The 19706-nt window shown below is 45.3% G+C and overlaps 1 long non-coding RNA gene across 1 annotated transcript; it reads right to left on the bottom strand.

Moving 5' to 3' along the window:
- Positions 1 to 331: 331 nt before the first annotated feature.
- Positions 332 to 4239, bottom strand: LOC125715206 (uncharacterized). The gene is made up of 2 exons (XR_007383960.1): positions 2399 to 4239; positions 332 to 1657 (listed from the first exon to the last, which is right to left on the bottom strand). It is a non-coding gene; the product is annotated as an uncharacterized LOC125715206 (long non-coding RNA).
- Positions 4240 to 19706: the final 15467 nt, after the last annotated feature.

Raw genomic sequence — 19706 nt, 5'->3', positions numbered from 1 at the left:
TCACATGGGTGTGGAGTTTGCATGTTCTCCCCATGTCGTCGTGGGGTTTCCTCCGGGTACTCCGGTTCCCCCCACAGTCCAAAAACATGCTGAGGCTAATTGGAGTTACTAAATTGCCCATAGGTGTGCATGTGTGAGTGAATGGTGTGTGAGTGTGCCCTGCGATGGGCTGGCCCCCAGTCCTGGGTTGTTCCCTGCCTCGTGCCCATTGCTTCCGGGATAGGCTCCGGATCCCCCGCAATCTGTTATTACTTAACTAATTTAATTGTAATGTATTCTTCTGATATGTTGTGCACAGCTAACAAAAAAGAGAAAAATCCAAAACCAAAGGAAGGCTTTCTTTTCTCTTAAAAGTCTTTTTTCTAAACCAACTGAGAGTCAGTTAGAGGGGTGTTCATTATCAGTATTGTTGCTGGCATTTCTGAAAATGTGCCAATTTTAGTCAAGTGGCTACTTTCCAAATGCAGTCCCTGGCCAAGATGAAGAAAGCCATTAAGTCGGGTTAAAACAAAGTTCATGAAGACTACATGATTAATATTAAACACTGACATAACAAACAACATTTTTACATGCAAAATATACAGGAAATATACACTGCAACAGGCTAGGATAGACAAATAACCAAATACACTTGCAAGCCTGACCACTTTAGACCCCAGATTAGAAAATTGGTGCATGAGCATATATATTTTTCCAAGTTTTGTTTACTTTGCTTTCAAGTTCTCACAAAAAAAAAAAAAAAAAAAAAGATTTTCCCACTATAGCCGGATCCAGTTTCTGTGGGGGGGGGTGACAATTTGTAGTAATAACTATTTCCTGCTGAAAAACACTGGTAAACTATCCACATGTCTCTGAATATCTGTGAGTCCCGAGACCTCCATGACACATAGATATAAGCTGCCAGTGTTGATCGGCAGGAAATCTTCTCCAAAGCCCCACCACCACCTCACACCAATCCACCCAGGGCTGTAGATGAACAAACTTCAAATAAATTTGCTGTTAATACAAATCGGATCAACTTGTGGTTTGTGTCCACATGTACCAGAGACAAAGGCCCTGGTACAGAGTACATTCTGCGTACAACACAGCCAAGACTTGACAACCTTGATATGATGCGCATGGAATCAACTCTATGCATGGAGGCTGCAACTCTTCTCCACCGAACCCTGTAGCCCATTGACTGCAGCCTCCCTCTGACCATCCTGTAGCCTGCATTTGGTAGATCATTCTTGACAGAAGAAACCAAATTGTCAAGTTCCTCATCACTGATGGAATTATATGTGCCCCTTACACAGAACTCATACTCTTTCATTCTTCTTAAAACACCCATCAGTGTGGCTATGCAAGGCACAGGAAGTTGAGTATGGAGCATTTCTTTCAAATGTTGATCTTCAATCAAAATCTTGGGTCGTCCAATGGTGGCAGTGACTTCCTGTGTGACACATGGAGCTGGACGTTCCAGATGTGCTCTCACAAGGTCAAAGAGCTCTTGCAAAGCCAGGGTGATAGCAGTAGGTACTTCAATGTGATTAGACAGGGCCTGCAGAAGATACAGTTCCTGATGACAAAGGAACTCCAGGTAATCCAAATTTAGTGGAGTCGCTCTGAATCCCATTTCTATTTTATGCAGAAGACTTTCGAGAAGGTGGTATCCGAGCTGTTCACAGAAAAAATTATAGTTAATGAGATGTCAAGATCTTGTCTCTGATCCACACACTAGGCCTACCATTCAAAAGTTTTAATCATGAAAATGAAATGTTTTTGTTTTGTGAGGTGCTTGTTCATGTATGATGATGTAGTGGCTGCTCTGTTTGATCGTGGTAAACCTTTTCACAAACAATATAAGTGAAGAAGTATGACATTAGATGTAAGGACCAGAGTCCAATAAAGTTAAATAAAATCCATCAAAAACACTTAGTGGAGATTCCAATGTAGTAGACAGACAACTTTATGGCTTTAATAATGAGTGTATTTAGCAGCTACAAGGACAAAAGATATTATAAACCTCTCCATTTTAATGCTAATTTAATAAACATTAACAGATAGAACTTAAGGTGGTTTCGCCTATAGTCTGCTAACACTAACCCGAGAACTAATATCTGAGGAGCGCTCTTCCCAGGATTTGAATTTATTAAATTGGCTTTGTGATGTTGTATTAAGAAATATTATTCACAATGCAATTTACCGTACATTGGCCCATTCTTTTATATACGGTAAGACGAAGCGGGAAATTCCCAAATTATGACAGCAGACTGTGTATAAATAATATTGCACGAGATACCAGCTATACCGCATTGAATTTCAAGCTCTGCTTTAATTAAGACACACGCGATTCCAATCCTTAACGTGAATATGAAAACAGAATCTCTAAAAGATGTGAACTCAGTGTAAGACTTACTTGCTCCGACACCATGACAGTGTGAATCCCACATCCATTGGTCAATTATCTTCATCTTCTACCAAAGCAAACAGCCAATCGTAGTCAATATAAAAAAAACAAAGAAGCGGAGCCATTAGCCACTGTTCCCGCCCCCAAAGTGTCAAAATTCTTCCTGTCGAGCGAGTGCTGTGCAGAGGCGAGCGCGTAGATAAGGTCCAGCGAACGCGAGCGCTTAGAGGGGATGGGTTTTCAGCACGCGAGCGCACATACGCGCGTAGTTCGACTTTTGGCACTAATTTAACGTCGAGCGAGTGAGTGCTGTGCAATCGCGAGCGCGTAGAGAGCATGGATTTTCTGCTCGCGAGCGCAAGACTTTTGGCACTAATTTAACGCCATAGAAATGCGGCTATTTAGAACGGGAATAGCGATCTTCGGGTAACTGCTGTACTACACGCCCCTGATGCAGGCAAAACAAATTAAGGTGACATGGTTTCATTTTTTTTGCCGATTAAACCTAATTTTAAAAACTAGAATACTTCCGACAATGGACTTTCTGAAAGGAAGACAGATTTAACCAGGGGAAGTTCTTGGAGCAGTGGACACCCAGCTTAAAAACATAGCACAGCTGCAGGGTGGACTCTGGTTGCAAGCTCACAAGCATAAATGACAGGAACCGCTGGAAGGGCTACCAAAATGGTGCCGTGACACCCTGTCCGCATCCCTCGAATACGCAAACCACGAAAATCCAAGTGGTCTTAATATATATACATTCACCAACTTAAATCTGCTTAAATATTTAATTGTATTTCTATCCGGATGTCCGTTGAAGACAACCGTCTGATAAATAATGGACTTTTTCCGGCATATCTTTTCCGCCATACTTAAATATTCGAAGTTTGCAATTGCTGCTGCCAAATAATCGCGGTACCTAATATTGCCGTTGCAAATACATATCACGTGACTGTAAGGGACGTATAAGTGTGCCGTAAAGTGTTTCCGCATGCGCAATGTACATGCCTGGCATGTACGCCATTTCCAACCAAGTTCCCGTAAACCACACCCCTTTGTCACAACCATGGTGCGGCTGCGCTCCGTCCGCCAGTCGTTTCCTTTGGCCAACGTTACGTTATGCTGGCCGGCCTTTCCGAACTTCACAACAGCTGAGACGTCTGAGGTTGTTTGTCCGCTTTTAAACTTACGCCGTAATGTTTCGCGAGCAGCAGACCTTCTAAGAGCTTTATAATATAAACTTTCATTCATACTTTATTTATTGTTGGCACTAATTCGTGCCAGTCAAGTAGTTATGACAGACCAACCGCTCTGAGATAAGTCTCCTTAGTATTCATTTTACGAGTCTCTTTAATAGGCTAGTTGTTTTTCCCATGAAATACACCGAGTCTGCTTTAAATCAGCTGTGTAGACATGCAGTACAGGAATAGTGATACTTGATGCTTAAAATTCCTATACTCTGATATTTTTATTATTACTATACAAGCAGCAGCCGAATCGTTTAGTAAAGCTTGTGCCTCACTGGTCTTGATAGATTAGAAGATATCCAAGAGAAAATAAAGTACAAACTCCTGAAGTCTGGTACCGCATCGTTGTGCAGTAGATCGTGTCCGGATGCGTTGGCTTATGCCCTTTATACACTTACACCTCTCTGCACGTGGAGCCATATTATACGGAATAGCTATCCTTGTGGTACAGACGGTCTTTAGCAACTAGGCGTAATGTGGCCACGCATCTAACCGTCTCCTGCTTCATTAAATTAGCTTCTCTGTAGGTTATGAAACGAACCAGGTACACCGCCACTAGCTACGTAGTAAATTTACACGGTTGGATGGTCTCCTCCCCGTTTGCGAAATTTGCCAAGAGCATATGGCTACGAACATGAAACTAAAACGTCACTGTATTTTGAAATGGAGCTCTGATTTGTGGAATTCCACGTCAGCTGACAACCAACCAATCACAATGAGAGCTTGTGGCCGATGGACTCGAAACAGAGGTTTACTGGAACTGGGTTGGAAAGTGTTTGCACGCCTTCATATCGGGCAGCGCCGTAAATTGTAATGTCGGGTACACATGCGCGAAGGCAGTGCAGCCAGTGACAGACAACTGGTGTGCGAGCGATAGTCACGTCCCACAGTCCTTTAGAGATGTATGAGAAATGAACACCGTTTGTATCCTTTAGCAAATGTGTTAATTTGTATTAGTTAATTACTATGTGGAGATGTTTTGAATTGCATCCCATAATAAATGACCATTTACTAAAAAAACGAGAAAATGAAATGGTGCTGGGAAAAAGTACCAAAAGTTTGGAAAGATTCTGGATTTGAACAGGCGACCTTCCAATTACAGACAGAGGGACAGCCACACAACCCCAGCTTTCCTTCATGCAGATGCATGCGGATGCAGTTTCCTTCATATGGATGCAGTTTCCTTCATTTAGCTGATAAATATAACCCATGTCCACCTTTGGCTTAAGCAGCAAACATACATTTCGTCCAAGTGTCCTCCAATGCTGGAGTTGTTACATAAACAGGATATGACTTAAGCAAAATTTAACTTAAGCCAAATGTAAGGATTGGCCAATAGGAATGTCATTTACTTCTCCTATTGGACAGTTTCCACGTTTGGCTTGGGTGATCCAGTTAACCGGGAAATCCTGCTTTGTGGAACACTCTTCTGATCACATTGCCCCATTGAACGTGTGATTTACACCAGCAAAATAAAGCAAACTGACATTTCAACAAGTGAACATTCTGTGAGTTTTTATAGACCCCACAATTGTTTAAAAATGAAAGGCAGCACTCACCACGGTGTCAGTTATGGTTTGTGAACGGGAAGGTATGTGTTTCACTGGGATAGGACTCTCTGCTTCTGATGAACACCGTCGGGCTTAAGCAAGGCCCTTATCTCCCAGTTAATCCAGACACTGGCTGACTCTGCTCTCTTGATTTATATATTACTGTCCTGTTTTCAAAACTTCAGTTAGTTCTTACATCACCAAGTAACTGATGGAAGGTGTGAAACATTTTAATTTTATTTGTATCTCGAATAAAGCATAATAATGTACAGTGGAATTAACCAAAGGCAAATCACAATGGGATGGGGGGGGGGTGTCTAATATTACAGTGGTAAAACAACTATGCACTATATAAAGCAATTTGCATGAACTTTCTACAGAACATAAATTCTCAGTTTAAAGCTTAATGAAGTCAGGAGTGGTGCTTTGGATTGTCTAGTGGACATTTTTCCCCCCGGTTTTAACAAATGGGTGCTTTCTTTAGTTTACGAACCTGATAAATGAGTGAATACCTAAACAGTCTATTAATTTACTTAATTTAACAGGTTCAAAAACACCTGTTAGGATGTACGGAAGGTGTTGCTGTTACCTTTAAACCTTTTGGACGGTTGTTTCCACTTTTGTTGTAAACTCACATTTGACTAAAATGCAGCAGCCGTGTTTACCACACTCAAGCAACGCTTTGGGGGCCCTCTGCTGGCCACAAACAGTCACTACACTACATATTAAATAAACTTGGTACTTAGGAGATGCTGAAGCAGTATGTTCTCCTAACCCGCTTTCTAGCTATGGTCTTCTGACTCTCCTCACCAGCTGTTTATTTAGTTTTTGAACAAAGTAACTTTTTAATTGGCGCCTCAGAATCAGCCAAACAATTCCTGCCGAAATACGTCTGTATGTGAAATTCTGCTGTTAAACCTGAGTGTTTATGGGTGACACACCAAGCTGTGTGTTATCTTTTTCCGGTGTGTGTGTCTGCGAGCTTCTGTGCTGGCTGTTAAAACAGTGCTGCTGGACTCAAACGCTTCACATTTACGTTCCCTTCTTCCCCCAAGTGCTTCCCTATGAGCTCAGGCTTCTGTGCTTTCTTGCCTCATCCGCCTCTTTGAGTCTTTGGGTTTTGTTATTCAGTTACTCCTCAAGCCATTTTTTTTAATTTTTTTTTTAGCACAAAACTTGCCACCGAAAACATGGCAACTTAAAAACCTACATACAGATGGTATGAATGAAAATAGCAAAAAAAAAATCCTACTATAATAGTATAAACAGTATTTATTTGCTTATGTTTTTATCACATTATAACACAAATTGCAGGATATGGTGAAAAAAATGCCTATTGAGATGTGCTGCTTATTGGATGTTTCACGTGGAAGTGAAGTGGGGCCTTATTGTCACACCAACCCTGTTCACTTCACTGCATAAAACAATAACAAGGGATTTACCATTTCTAAATGGAGCCAGAATGTTTGTACGTTTACCGCAAAGGCCCGTTCCATCATCACCGCCAAATTCCGGTAAAAAATGCTCATTTTATGCAATTATAACCCCTTCACTTCATGAGCTCTCTTGTCCAGATCAAGCTACATGTATTCGACAAATATTTGAAAACCAACATTAAACCACAATCTTTGCAGGATCAGGCCTTCCTGGCCATTTTTGTGGAGTGTGGCTTGTATTGGGTTGTATTGGTCTTCTTTGTAACCAGACAGGACTACAGCCTTCCACACAGGCAGGCTGATTGTTACCAATATTTACCAGCTTATTTTTGGACCCAGTCACAGTAAAAAGCAGGAGTAAAACACCATAGATAATGTGCTGTATGCATTTGATGGTCAAATTGTTTTTCAAACTTGAAAGAACATAGTAGTGAACCAGGGAACACCATTTCCGTTTTATTTAGTTGCCAGGCATTTTTCTGAAGTGAGGTATAATTGAGAAAGCAGGCGAAATGGATGCTGGCGCTTTACTTACAGACCCGTTGCTGAAATCACTCTGTTGACCCTAGAATTTAAACCAGTGACCTTCTGATTAGAAGACCGCATAAATACCTGCTGTGTCTCACCCCACCACATACAGAGCGTGACCAACACGGGTTACAGCATGAACTTTAAAAGCATCACAGATGCGTGTATAGCAGTTTGAGGCTGATTCTAGCCAAGACGAACAAGCACTCGAGAGCTGAGGAGTAAACGGTGACAGTGAGGAAAATGGGTTTGTGTTCCCCAGCCTTGAAGTGTTCACCCCCACAGAGAAACAAGGAACCAAGCCACCCCCCTCTGAAGATAAGCTGCCTTTGATCTGGATGTGGATTCACAAACGGCCGCCTGGAAAATGCTCCAGCTGCTGCTGTTTAGAGTCGTCGTCCTTCCCAAACCAAGGACCAAGCGCATTTTAATCATGTGCTTCCATGGCCGCGGGTCCGAGCCGACGTCTGTCAGATTGGATCGAGGGGAAGGTGTGGCCTCTGTGCTCCTCCTCCTGTAGCCAGAATTCTGCGTTCATTTGCTGAGGTTAAGGGTCACCTCTGACACACCAACCCTCGCTTACACTTTCAGAAAAAACACTCAGAGTTATTTAGCCCCATACTTACTCTTTAAAAGAAGGCTTCATTCATGTGAAAACAAATTTGACAAGGCTGACAAAATCTTCCTTTGAACAGTAAAGGCTGGGAAGAAAAAAATGTTTCTGGCTATTTGCACAACATATGCCTTCCACAGTATTGCAGTCAGAATTACGTGGGTACAGATTTTTGTGGATTTTTCCTGTGGATTATGCTATAGTATGATGACAAAATAACTGCAGGCATAGCTTATGTCTACAGGCAAAGTCTCCATGACAGTTTTGACAGCACGGGAAGCTCGGCTCTGCTCTGTAGTGGGAAACATCCTGCTGCGGTGCTGTATGAAACGAATGGCTTGTGTTGGAAAACTCCATCTTCTCCAAGATCAGTTGTACTCTGTGCCACATACCTTTAGATATCATGCAGACTGGTTCACCTCCTGAACCTCCCCAACGCTCCAGTTTGATCTGGTCATTAGCGCGTGAGCCTCTGCTAAGCAAACAGTGTAAGCCTGGTAAATACCCGTCGGTTCGATGAGTGAAAAGCGTACGTCCCCACATCAGCATCACGCTGTAGTCATGGTGTCATGATCCGTGACGGACAGCTGATGGGAGAGACTCAGGGGTCGGTTTATCGTGTGAACTCAGTCACTGACTGACTTAACTCAATTACCACTGGTTATTCTATTTCACTACCCCAAGGGGTGAATCCACAGTCACAGTGGTAGAGTTTTAGATGAAAATCTGGCTGAGGTGTCAGTCACTCCAGTGAAATTTCAGCAACAGACTAAGACAGTTGTGCTGCTCCAAGGATTGTTATATAAGGTTGTTTCTACGTTTGCTATCTATCTATCTATCTATCTATCTATCTATCTATCTATCTATCTATCTATCTATCTATCTATCTATCTATCTATCTATCTATCTATCTATCTATCTATCTATCTATCTATCTATCTATCTATCTATCTATCTATGTCCGTCCATCTGTCCGTCTGTGCATCAGTGTACCGGCTGCAGTGACTGATGCAGTGAGCTTGCTCGGTCCTTCCATTGCGACTCTGCAGTGCCCCTCACTGGAGTCTGTCAGGTTTTGGGCTTGTCGAAGGCCCCCCTGATGCTCGGTGTCACGCGTCAGCAGTTTCTGCACACTTCTCGCTTGCAGAGCAAGGCAGACGCAGTCCAGGGATTACGCCCCATTCCTAGCATCATGCAGTGCTCTCGGGGCGCTCCCTTCCCAGCACTGCTGGGGTGTGCGGAGGCAGTAGAGGTCCCATATATGCAGAGCGACGACCCCTGGGAAGACATTTTCATATTTCACACGCCTGTCACATCGCTGCATCGCTCCCTCACTCGCATGCCTGTTTTCTGGCCTTCGGCGTTTCCCTGTACGACCCGGATGGTAGCGAGCGGCAACACACCGGCAGTGCCACTTGTCTTAAAGTGAATTTTAATATTTGTCAGGAAAAAGACGCTCAGAGCAAATGGCCTATCGTTCAGAATGGTCCGACGGAACAGAAATGGAACAAACAGCACGCGTCAGATACGCTAGTGGGTGTTCAGGTCTGCGAGGACCCCAACATGAAAAAAATAAAATGCGTCGATCTCACCTGGGAACTTTATAGCAAAATGGTCAGATAAAAACAAACATCACATTACAAATTAAAAAAAAATATATATATATACACACACTGCCCTGCGATGGGCTCCGGACCCCCCGCGACCCAGTAGGATATCGGTTTGGAAAATGGATGGATGGATATATACACACACAGTGCACATGACAAAAATCTATTCCTAAAAATGCTATTTTTACAAATCATAACACTTGACTATGTCAAATGCCATTTAATTGTTGCAAACGTCAGCAAGGATTTCAGGCCTCGATTTAACGATGTAACGATCGTGAGAACGCTGAGTGGAGCAAGATGGGAAAGTTAATTCAACGAGCCTTTTTCTTCAAGGTTAATTGTTGCCCTTTGACATTCCTGCAGTTAAATAAAATTTTACTGTAAAAGCTGCTCACTGTACAGTAGGTTAAAACCACTGATGTTGGATTTAAAAAAAAAAAAAACGCATGACAATTAGTGAGTGTCCCTCGTGGTTTAGCCGCCACGGACACGCGGCTGACGAGGCTGCGCTCGTTAGCAAGGCTGGCCGTAATACCTGTGAGCAGAAGATTAAAACGGGTGCTGGGCAGCCTTCGGTCTTTAATTAATACTCTCGGCGGAGACTCGCATTCATGTAAAGGACAGGAGAACTAGAAAGGGAATAAATTAATTGCTTCTTTCCCTGTTTTTCCTTCTAATTTGTAAAGTGCGTTAAGCGATGCAGCAGAAGAGACTCCTTGAATTAATAATGGGAATTGCACAGAATGTCAATTTATTTCGCCTTAAATTGGCAGGTACCGCAATTCTCATAAAAAAATAAAAAATCCACCCCTGCTCTTACAACAGGACACGGAGAGCGAGAAATTGAGTAATTGTTAATTTTTCAGTGAGGGAAAACAGGAAAAATATTATATATATGAATTGAGACCAGTATGTCAAATGCTGTGAGGAAGATGGGTTTCTGTCACTGTTAGGGTATCAGACATTAACAGCTTCTGTCAGTCTGCTGACAAAATGATGGCAGATATTTCCCAGGATAGTGAGATGACTGCTGGCGTTTGTCAACAACCTCCGTCACAGCGGAGGCAAACAGAGCGTGTCTGTGCCGATGACAGCTTTGGCACCGTGCTCCCCTGAGCTCTCACCGAGGTGTTCAGAGGCAGTGTGGGAAAAAAAACCTATGCTTCTGCTGCACCTTTCATATTAAATTGCAGGAGGAAAATGAGCTGTCACTCCAATTCCCATGATGCTTTGCTGTTTAGCATAACTCCACTGTGTGGGCCAGCGTCAGTTGGTCCTGACTCAGACAGATAATTAAGTAAAGCTGCATTTTTCTCCTCTTTTTTTCCGAGACGGCTCCTTTCCCCCTCATTTGCATTTTTAGCCAGAGGCAACCAGTTAAGAAAAAACCTGATGGAAAAAGGGTAAGAAGCCAATTAGTTAGATGGATGGATTCCTGACTGACAGGTCTCTGGTACCGGAATCCCAGAATTCATTTAATTCCCTTTTTTCTAGTCTTATGAATGTTTGGACAAACATCATCACATTGTCTGCTGGGGAACGCTTAGGTCTGCTTTGGCATTAGCTGTCTGAAAGTGCTGCACCCCCCCCCCCCGCCCCCCTGCCCAAAACCCGACCCCCCTGTTTCCGTTTGTTGTTCAGTTTTACGGGGCTTTGCTGCTTGGCATTGATGATGCAGCTTCACTGCGCTCTATCAGTCTGAAGAGTGATTATTATGCTGCGACGAGATGCCTCTCTTCTTCATCCCTGCAGGTCAGGACCGGAGGGCTTTGTTTGCGGCTACCCCCCCCATGTTGCCCGAGAGGGACAGGGGATGGGGTTCTGGGCGGCCATTTTGGTTCAAGGCACTGCATTAGTACCCAAGCTGGGGGCAGACAGAGATCCTGTTTGCTTAAAATAGACAGTGTCTGATGCTGCAAACCCACAGCTGCTTCATACATGAATGACAACAAGATGTAGGTATTAAGATATTATGATGAGGTATGAGGTAAAGGGCCGATGAGATCTTCTTCACAATTTATGTCATTTGCGTAATGGCTCCTCAGATCATTCCATGGAAATAGGTATATGTGTATGTGAGCTAGTATCCCATACATCCATCCATCCATCCATTTTCCAAACTGCTTATCCTACTGGGTCGCGGGGGGGTCCGGAGCTTATCCCAGAAGCAATATGCATGAGACAGGGAACAACCCAGGATGGGGGGCCAGCCCATCGCAGGGCACACGTATCCCATACAGCGTTCGGAAATGTGTAATGTCGTTACCCAGCAAACATGGTGCCCCCTCTCTGAGAAAACACCAGCATGCTGTACTGCCACTTTGGACTGCTTGTGGCATCCGCAGACCGAGCCACTGTACCGCCACATCGGTCTGCTTACTGCTTCTGCAGAAGAAGCCACTGCACTGGCCAGTCTGCTTACGGCTTCCACAGACCGAGTCACTGTACCACCACGTCGGTCTGTTTATGGCTTCGCAGACCGAGTCACTGTACCGCCACGTCGGTCTGTTTATGGCTTTGCAGAACGAGTCACTGTACTGCCACGTTGGTCTGCTTACGGCTTCGCAGACCGAGCCACTGTACCGCCACATCGGTCTGCTTACTGCTTCTGCAGAAGAAGCCACTGCACTGGCCAGTCTGCTTACGGCTTCCACAGACCGAGTCACTGTACCGCCACGTCGGTCTGTTTATGGCTTCGCAGACCGAGTCACTGTACCGCCACGTTGGTCTGTTTATGGCTTCGCAGACCGAGTCACTGTACCGTCATGTCGGTCTGTTTATGGCTTCTGTAGAAGGAGCCACTGCACTGGCCAGTCTGCTTACGGCTTCGCAGACCAAGTCACTGTACCGCCACGTCGGTCTGTTTATGGCTTCTGTAGAAGGAGCCACTGCACTGGCCAGTCTGCTTAAGGCTTCCACAAACCGAGTCACTGTACCGTCATGTCGGTCTGTTTACGGCTTCGCAGACCGAGTCACTGTACTGCCACGTTGGTCTGCTTACTGCTTCTGCAGATGGAGCCACTGTACTGCCACGGTACACCAGCTTCAAAACTACCCCCACAATGAAATAGTGAAAATAAAATGCTACACATCCACCCAAATGTTGATTAAGATAAAGAACACCCCCATGTTAAAAAACACCCCAACTAATTAAAACAAAACGCCTGAGAACTATGCAATGATGAACTAGTTAAAACCAAATGCTAGAAAATCACCCCCTTGATCAACTTGTTAAAAACAAAATGAATACAAATTTAATGGGGAATACAAATTTAAGTGAAAACTCATTCTGTAATTCTAAGACCCTTTTCGGAAAAAGAAAATATGTAAGTAAGATAGATCCGTGTATGAATTGCAACCTGACTAAAGGTGAAAAGATGTGGAAAGGTTTTGGACTGGAAGGATGTGAAGTTCAGTCCTAACTCGTTACTGCCACATCAGATCAACATGTCTAACCAGCTCCTTTATGGAGGCTCTGCTCTCCTCCTCTTCACTTTTCTTCCCTTCATATCTCTTTCTTCCTACGTGCTATTTTTTTGTTCGTTTACCTTGAACTGCAGTCAGAATTAGCAACAGTATGTTCATTCTGATATAACTCAAGATGTTTCACTGCACCAACATGTCGGTAATATCATGCATAAAATATGTCCAAGATATAAATGAGAATTTAAAATTAATACAGTATTCTCAGTACTTTTTACATTAAATGTCTAACTTGAAAGGTAAATCCGGTATAAAAATTAAGCTGATTTTCCTGCAAAACATAATATATATGTCTTATTTAGAATCCCCAATATTTTGTAGCTTGCTCAGCATAATAAGTGGAAAACCGAAGTATGAATGTAACTGTAAAGGACAGACAATCGCAGGGCTACCTTTGGTTTTTGTGTGCATGTGTTTAAATGAGTAATGGGGTCCAGTGAGACTCAGCAGGGTGACTCAGCTTCAGCCTCTGTGTTTATATGAGTATTCCTGTTGCCTTACCTATGGGCCTGTGTCCAGTGAGACTCAGCAGGGTGACTCAGCTTCAGCCTCTGTGTTTATATGAGTATTCCTGTTGCCTTACCTATGGGCCTGTGTCCAGTGAGACTCAGCAGGGTGACTCAGCTTCAGCCTCTGTGTTTATATGAGTATTCCTGTTGCCTTACCTATGGGCCTGTGTCCAGTGAGACTCAGCAGGGTGACTCAGCTTCAGCCTCTGTGTTTATATGAGTATTCCTGTTGCCTTACCTATGGGCCTGTGTCCAGTGAGACTCAGCAGGGTGACTCAGCTTCAGCCTCTGTGTTTATATGAGTATTCCTGTTGCCTTACCTATGGGCCTGTGTCCAGTGAGACTCAGCAGGGTGACTCAGCTTCAGCCTCTGTGTTTATATGAGTATTCCTGTTGCCTTACCTATGGGCCTGTGTCCAGTGAGACTCAGCAGGGTGACTCAGCTTCAGCCTCTGTGTTTATATGAGTATTCCTGTTGCCTTACCTATGGGCCTGTGTCCAGTGAAACTCAGCAGGGTGACTCAGCTTCAGCCTCTGTGTTTATATGAGTATTCCTGTTGCCTTACCTATGGGCCTGTGTCCAGTGAGATTCAGTAGTGACTCAACTCATGGGCGTAAATTACGGGGGGTTGTAGCCCCCCCCCCCCCCCTCAATGAATCAAAACCAGCTAATACGACCCCCCCAATAATCATGTTTCTCCCGTAATGGGTGGAGACCTCAACCCCCCCAGTGTTCCAGCCAAAGTTACGCCCTTGACTCACCTTCATGCTTGGCCTCTCTGTTCCCCACTAGCTGTGATCCAGACTCCAGTTCTGGGGCTTGGCACTCTCCCGCTCTTTGGGGTCTCCCCCTTTGTCCTCGGCATCCAGCATCCGAGTCCCAGCGCTTCTGGTCTCACCCGTTTGTGTTGAGTCAGGCACCACGCCTCCGGCACCAGATGTAAACAGACTCAACACACCGGCAGATCACACTTTCCTCTGTGAAACACCGACTATTCAGAAGCAAGTATCCCAAATGTCTGTTTACTAACCGTTGTTTATCAAAATAGATGTGCTCTAAAAGTGTAGAAGTAATTCATCAATCAAGTCATAGATCCCATCCGCAGTAAGTTTTGACGCCAGAAGTTTATTTGTATATAATTTTTGTCAATCATAGCAAAGACAAATCTGAATATTCTCATTTAATTCTCAAAACTTTACAAATGGTAATTTTCAGAACATAAAGATGTTATCAAAAAAGAACCTTAATACATTTATAAGTCTAAAAGAGTTCCGGGAAGTGAAACTCTCTTAATAATCACAGTAATTTAGTTCATAGTATATCCATTAATAAACAAATACCAATGTTCAACCAATAAATTAAGCTTAAAATTTACCTACAAAATTATAGAAATACTTAGTGATTGTTCATTGCCTGAATGGGAGGACAGTGTTCCTGTCTAGTTTCATAATAGAACAGGGGAGTTTACTGTGGTATTATGTGTTAATAGTGAAAGAAAAGAGTAAATGCTTGTTGTTATAAGTTATATGCACACATATAAAATGTTTTGAGTAACAGAACATTATTAAACTGATTTTTCCCCATGCCTGGTATTGAGTTTGACCACTAGATGTCACTGTTGCTCCAGCAATAATCCACTTTTTGCCTGGACGTAGAGGACCGTGCAAAGTTTACCCGACACTTAAGCAACCCCGTCTCACCAAGCTCATCGCTGAGTGCTCCGCCTGAACAAAATGGGGCTAATTGAGTTCCTGTCCCCCCAGAAGGGGGTCTTATAGCATTATTTGAGCAGGCTTCCACAGGGTGTTCTGTTAGACACCTCGGCTCAAAGTGCTGATAAATGGTTTCTCCCGTCCGGTGTGCAATCTCAGCAGAACCGAACGTGCCTTTGAGCGCTTTGCAGAACCTTAGATGCTGCCGCTGCCTGCGGTTTCCTCGTCTGCCTTTTGGGTGGCCCGTCTGATCAGCTCTGTGAGAAACGATGCCGTGGGTTTAATTAACTCCTCCAGCTCAAACCTCATGCCACTAGATGGCATTAAGAGCTGTCACAGGAGGTAGACCGCCGTCCCTGCCTGTCATCCCGTGACCTGTGAGATTTGGGCTCTCACTAAATGGCACAGTGAAAGTTTTGGAAGTTCCACCATCCCTCCTTCACCTGAGAGAATGAATGGGAAGCAGGGAAGACAAGGGCATAAATAAACACCCCCCCGTGATCAGAGTTCTCTGTCATGCTCATAATCACAGAATACAACCCCAAAGCCATGAAAAGTGTGTCACCAATTTGGATTCGGAGAAAGAAATGAGAAGAGATCCATCAGTGGTTTAACATTTAATGTAGTGATGGTTTGTGGCCAATAGGGGGCCTCATGGAAATGCATGGTTTGAATGGTGGTACACACTACTGGTGAGGGTGGGGTCCATTCAGTGGGCTCAGGGTGAGAACTTAGAGAACCGGCTGCTCATTGTCACACATCCTTGGGCTGGGCACCCTCTGGAGGCCGTTTAACATGTGGCGTCTCGTCCAGAGATTGCCCCTGACACCTGTGGATTCACAGGCCCTCAAGCAGTAAGGTAGGAGGTCCGGCATGGTTCTTTAAAGTGCAGGAGTGCAGAACACGGCTGAGGCGACACCCCTGAAGCTCTCCCAAGCTCAGCAAGTGACATTACAGAGTGTGTCAGTCAAGCAAAGCCGTGATGGTCACTGTGGTGACCTCTTGTGGTTACGTGCCACGGCAGTATGCGCAGAAATATACATTCAATTCATCTTCATTACTACAGCATTAAAATGGCTTTATAAATAATATACATCGATCACATCATTGCTTGGACAGTGGAAGGAACAGAAGACACATATGAATTTCAGGACGTTGCCCAGAGGTGTTGTAATTCAAGGGCAGCAGGGTCTGCGGAGAGGTAAGTGTGGCCAACAGGCAGAGAGGTAAGTGTGACCAACAGGCGGAGAGGTAAGTGTGGCCAACAGGCAGAGAGGTAAGTGTGACCAACAGGCGGAGAGGTAAGTCTGGCCAACAGGCAGAGAGGTAAGTGTGACCAACAGGCAGAGAGGTAAGTGTGACCAACAGGCGGAGAGGTAAGTGTGGCCAACAGGCAAAGAGGTAAGTGTGACCAACAGGCGGAGAGGTAAGTGTGACCAACAGGCAGAGAGGTAAGTGTGACCAACAGGCAGAGAGGTAAGTGTGACCAACAGTCGGAGAGGTAAGTGTGGCCAACAGGCAGTGAGGTAAGTGTGGCCAACAGGCAGAGAGGTAAGTGTGACCAACAGGCGGAGGGGTAAGTGTGACCAACAGGCGGAGAGGTAAGTGTGGCCAACAGGCAGAGAGGTAAGTGTGACCAACAGGCGGAGAGGTAAGTGTGACCAACAGGCGGAGGGGTAAGTGTGACCAACAGGCAGTGAGGTAAGTGTGACCAACAGGCGGAGAGGTAAGTGTGACCAACAGGCGGAGGGGTAAGTGTTGACCAACAGGCGGAGAGGTAAGTGTTTCAGCTGTCTGAAAATGATGCAGATTAGCAGCACACGTTATTACACGTAATTCTGGGCTGCAGGTTTATTTACTTTACTGTAGTATGGCTCAGTGGACTGGGGGAGGGGGGGAGTAATCCGAGCTGAGCTGCTGGATGTCAAGGCTTCAAATTGGTCCCCGTTAGCTGCTGGTCTTCACATTAGTGGAACCAGGAAAACGCATGAATTTTGGACTTCATCCCCGAAAACCTAGAGGAAATTCCACATGAAGCTGTATCATAATAGAATCCACAAACCACTTAAATGTATAAAACACACCCAAATGATGTTTTTCATGAAGTAGCCTGTTGAATCGGGGGGGTTCAGTGTACAGTAAACCCTGATCTTAGTGAGCCCATGACTGACACCATTGTAATGGCTATTGTGCGTAAGGATGTGTGTTAAAAAAAAAAAAACAGCAATATCTGATCTGTAATGATGAGGCCCCAGGCAGCAGGTCGCATGGCTGTGTGGGGCCACCACAAGCACCATGAGCAGTTGCAGGTAATGAGCAAACCTCCTGAAGGTGTCCATGGAGACGTCTCCCCAGGGTAACTGCCCCATCCTTTGCCTGACTGGAGCAGTCCACCGGTGCCAGAGCCACCCGCAGCCCCCACCCCGGCCGTGTTCTCAGCTTCTTGCTCCTTATCGATTGGCATTGGGTCTTTGTTTCCTCAGACGTTGGGAACCGCGGCACAATCATGGGTGCTCCACGGAGGGTGGATGCAGCAGGGCCTACGGCTGCTATGGCGACAGGTATGGGAGGCTAGGGGGTGTCATGGTAGCAGCTTATTCCCTTTCGAACATTCCCACCTGGGAACGGGGCACGGTAAGGTATCCTTTCCCAGAATGCATTGCAGTGTTATTAAAGACACTCGTGAATGTTTGGCCGATTCTTTCTTTATGTTACATTAAACCTACATTTAACAGGAAGGATCGTTAGAATGTAGGTGCTGAAGGCACCATGACTCACTTGCCAGTGTCACGCAAGTCACATGTAAAGATTAATATTTCTTTTATGCAGAGAGAGCCTGGGGGGAGGGATCCTGTCTCTAACTGGTCCACTTTGACGGCCAAAGCTGCCCACCCTGGACTGCTGAGAACCACTGAGGAAGGCAGGGGTGCCGCTGCACTGAGGCTCATGGGCCCAGACTCTGAAAGCAGCCAATAGATTAGTGCAGTAATCATCAACTGCCATACTCTCTCTGTGTCCGGACTGAACTGCAATTGAATCGGGACTGAATTTTACCATGGGGAACTGCCGGTACTGATTGGCAATTTTTTTTAGATGCTGTGGACTTTGGCTCTGTCCATTTCTATTTAGCAGATGCTATTTTTCAAAGCGACGTACAAGTGAGCCAAACAGTATACTAGCAAATGGCTGTCAAGCAGTTGACTTGGCCTATGTGCAGCTAGGTGGAGCATCTATTCCATGCCCAGGTACATGAGAACTGGAGAACATAACGTAAACGGTGCAAATTGGTGTCGACGTGACAAAGTCCGCACCGCAGCGGTGCTGAGGAGGACAGCGGTGATCACGCTGAAGCCAGCTGATTTCATACTTCGTCTTTTCATGGACAGAAATGCTTGCCTGGATTAAAATGTCTCAGGCCTGCTCCCCAAACCTCACCTGGTCACACATACTTATTGGAACTACAGAATAACTCTGCTAACCAGAGGACTTTTTGAGCAGAGGTACAGCAACCTAACCGACTGTCCCACAAACTGCCTCCTATCTGACCTCGCTGTGCAGAGTAGCTGGACCGTCAGCCTCGGCTACTGATGTGTGTCATCTAGCAGCTCTCAGGTGTCCTGTGACCTCCAGGCCACTAGGGGGCCTTCTGAGAACCACACGTCCCTCGTGGAATCGCCACACTCCTCCTTCCCATTCTATCACAGGAACGTTGACTGTGATTCCGCCGGCAAGCACAGTGGCACTGGAAGAGCGCCATGTGGCCCGGCGCCGCACCGTGACCTGCCCGTGGGCCCGTGGTGCTCTTGCCTCAAAATGGCGGCCGGGAGCCACTTTATAAGGCAGCTGACAAGTGAATTAGCTCAGCGGCTTAGCATGGCAGCGCTTTATGACAATAGCCTAAGGCCTCAGTTAAAGATAACCAGGCCGTTTTCACACTGCTCTGCTATATATCCTCATGAAGTTAATGCGCGAATTGAAGTGACATGTTGTCAAAACAATAGTTTACAAAAATGTGAGGCACTGTGTTCCACCTGAAGAGGGGGAGGGCCTTTCCTCTCGGTCTATTTCTTTAGATTTCCCCCTGAATCGTTTCATCTTCAGCTTTTAGGAAATGATAACAAAGGTCTCCTTGAAGCTGGCGCTGGTCTCCTGCCGGGACGACGCAGCAGTGGGCTTGCTGTGCAGGCGTGAGGCCCTGGGGTCGCTGCGCAGGAGCCCGTGGATGGAGGAGGCCTAATTGGACAGGAACCGCTGTCTTCCACGGCCAGAAGCGGGGATCCATGGCGGATGTTGCTGAGGGGGAGGCGGGGAGAGGGCACCCCTCAGACTCACAATTTAGTCAAAGCGGGCCACCTGTTTTTTTTTTGTTTTTTGCTCTGAAGGTGAATGTTAGTGGAAACCCTCCCCCCCAGCGCTGTGTCCGCCGGCACTGGAGATGTTAAAGTTTGGTTTCGCTTTTTCTGATACTCGTTGGCTGGATATTCAGGCAGCAAAACGCAGTGTGACAACAAGCAGACCGGAACGTTCATGAGCAAATGAAACGTCTCCTTCCACGCCCCTGGCCGTGACACACAAACAGCATCAGTAACGTAAGACCAGCTGAGAAAACAGACCTGGCCGTCGTA

The sequence above is a fragment of the Brienomyrus brachyistius genome, chromosome 19, assembly GCF_023856365.1.
Source record: "Brienomyrus brachyistius isolate T26 chromosome 19, BBRACH_0.4, whole genome shotgun sequence".
NCBI lineage: Eukaryota > Metazoa > Chordata > Actinopteri > Osteoglossiformes > Mormyridae > Brienomyrus > Brienomyrus brachyistius.
The sequence above is the reverse complement of the archived record's forward strand: the minus strand, read 5'-3'. Positions and strand labels throughout refer to the sequence as shown.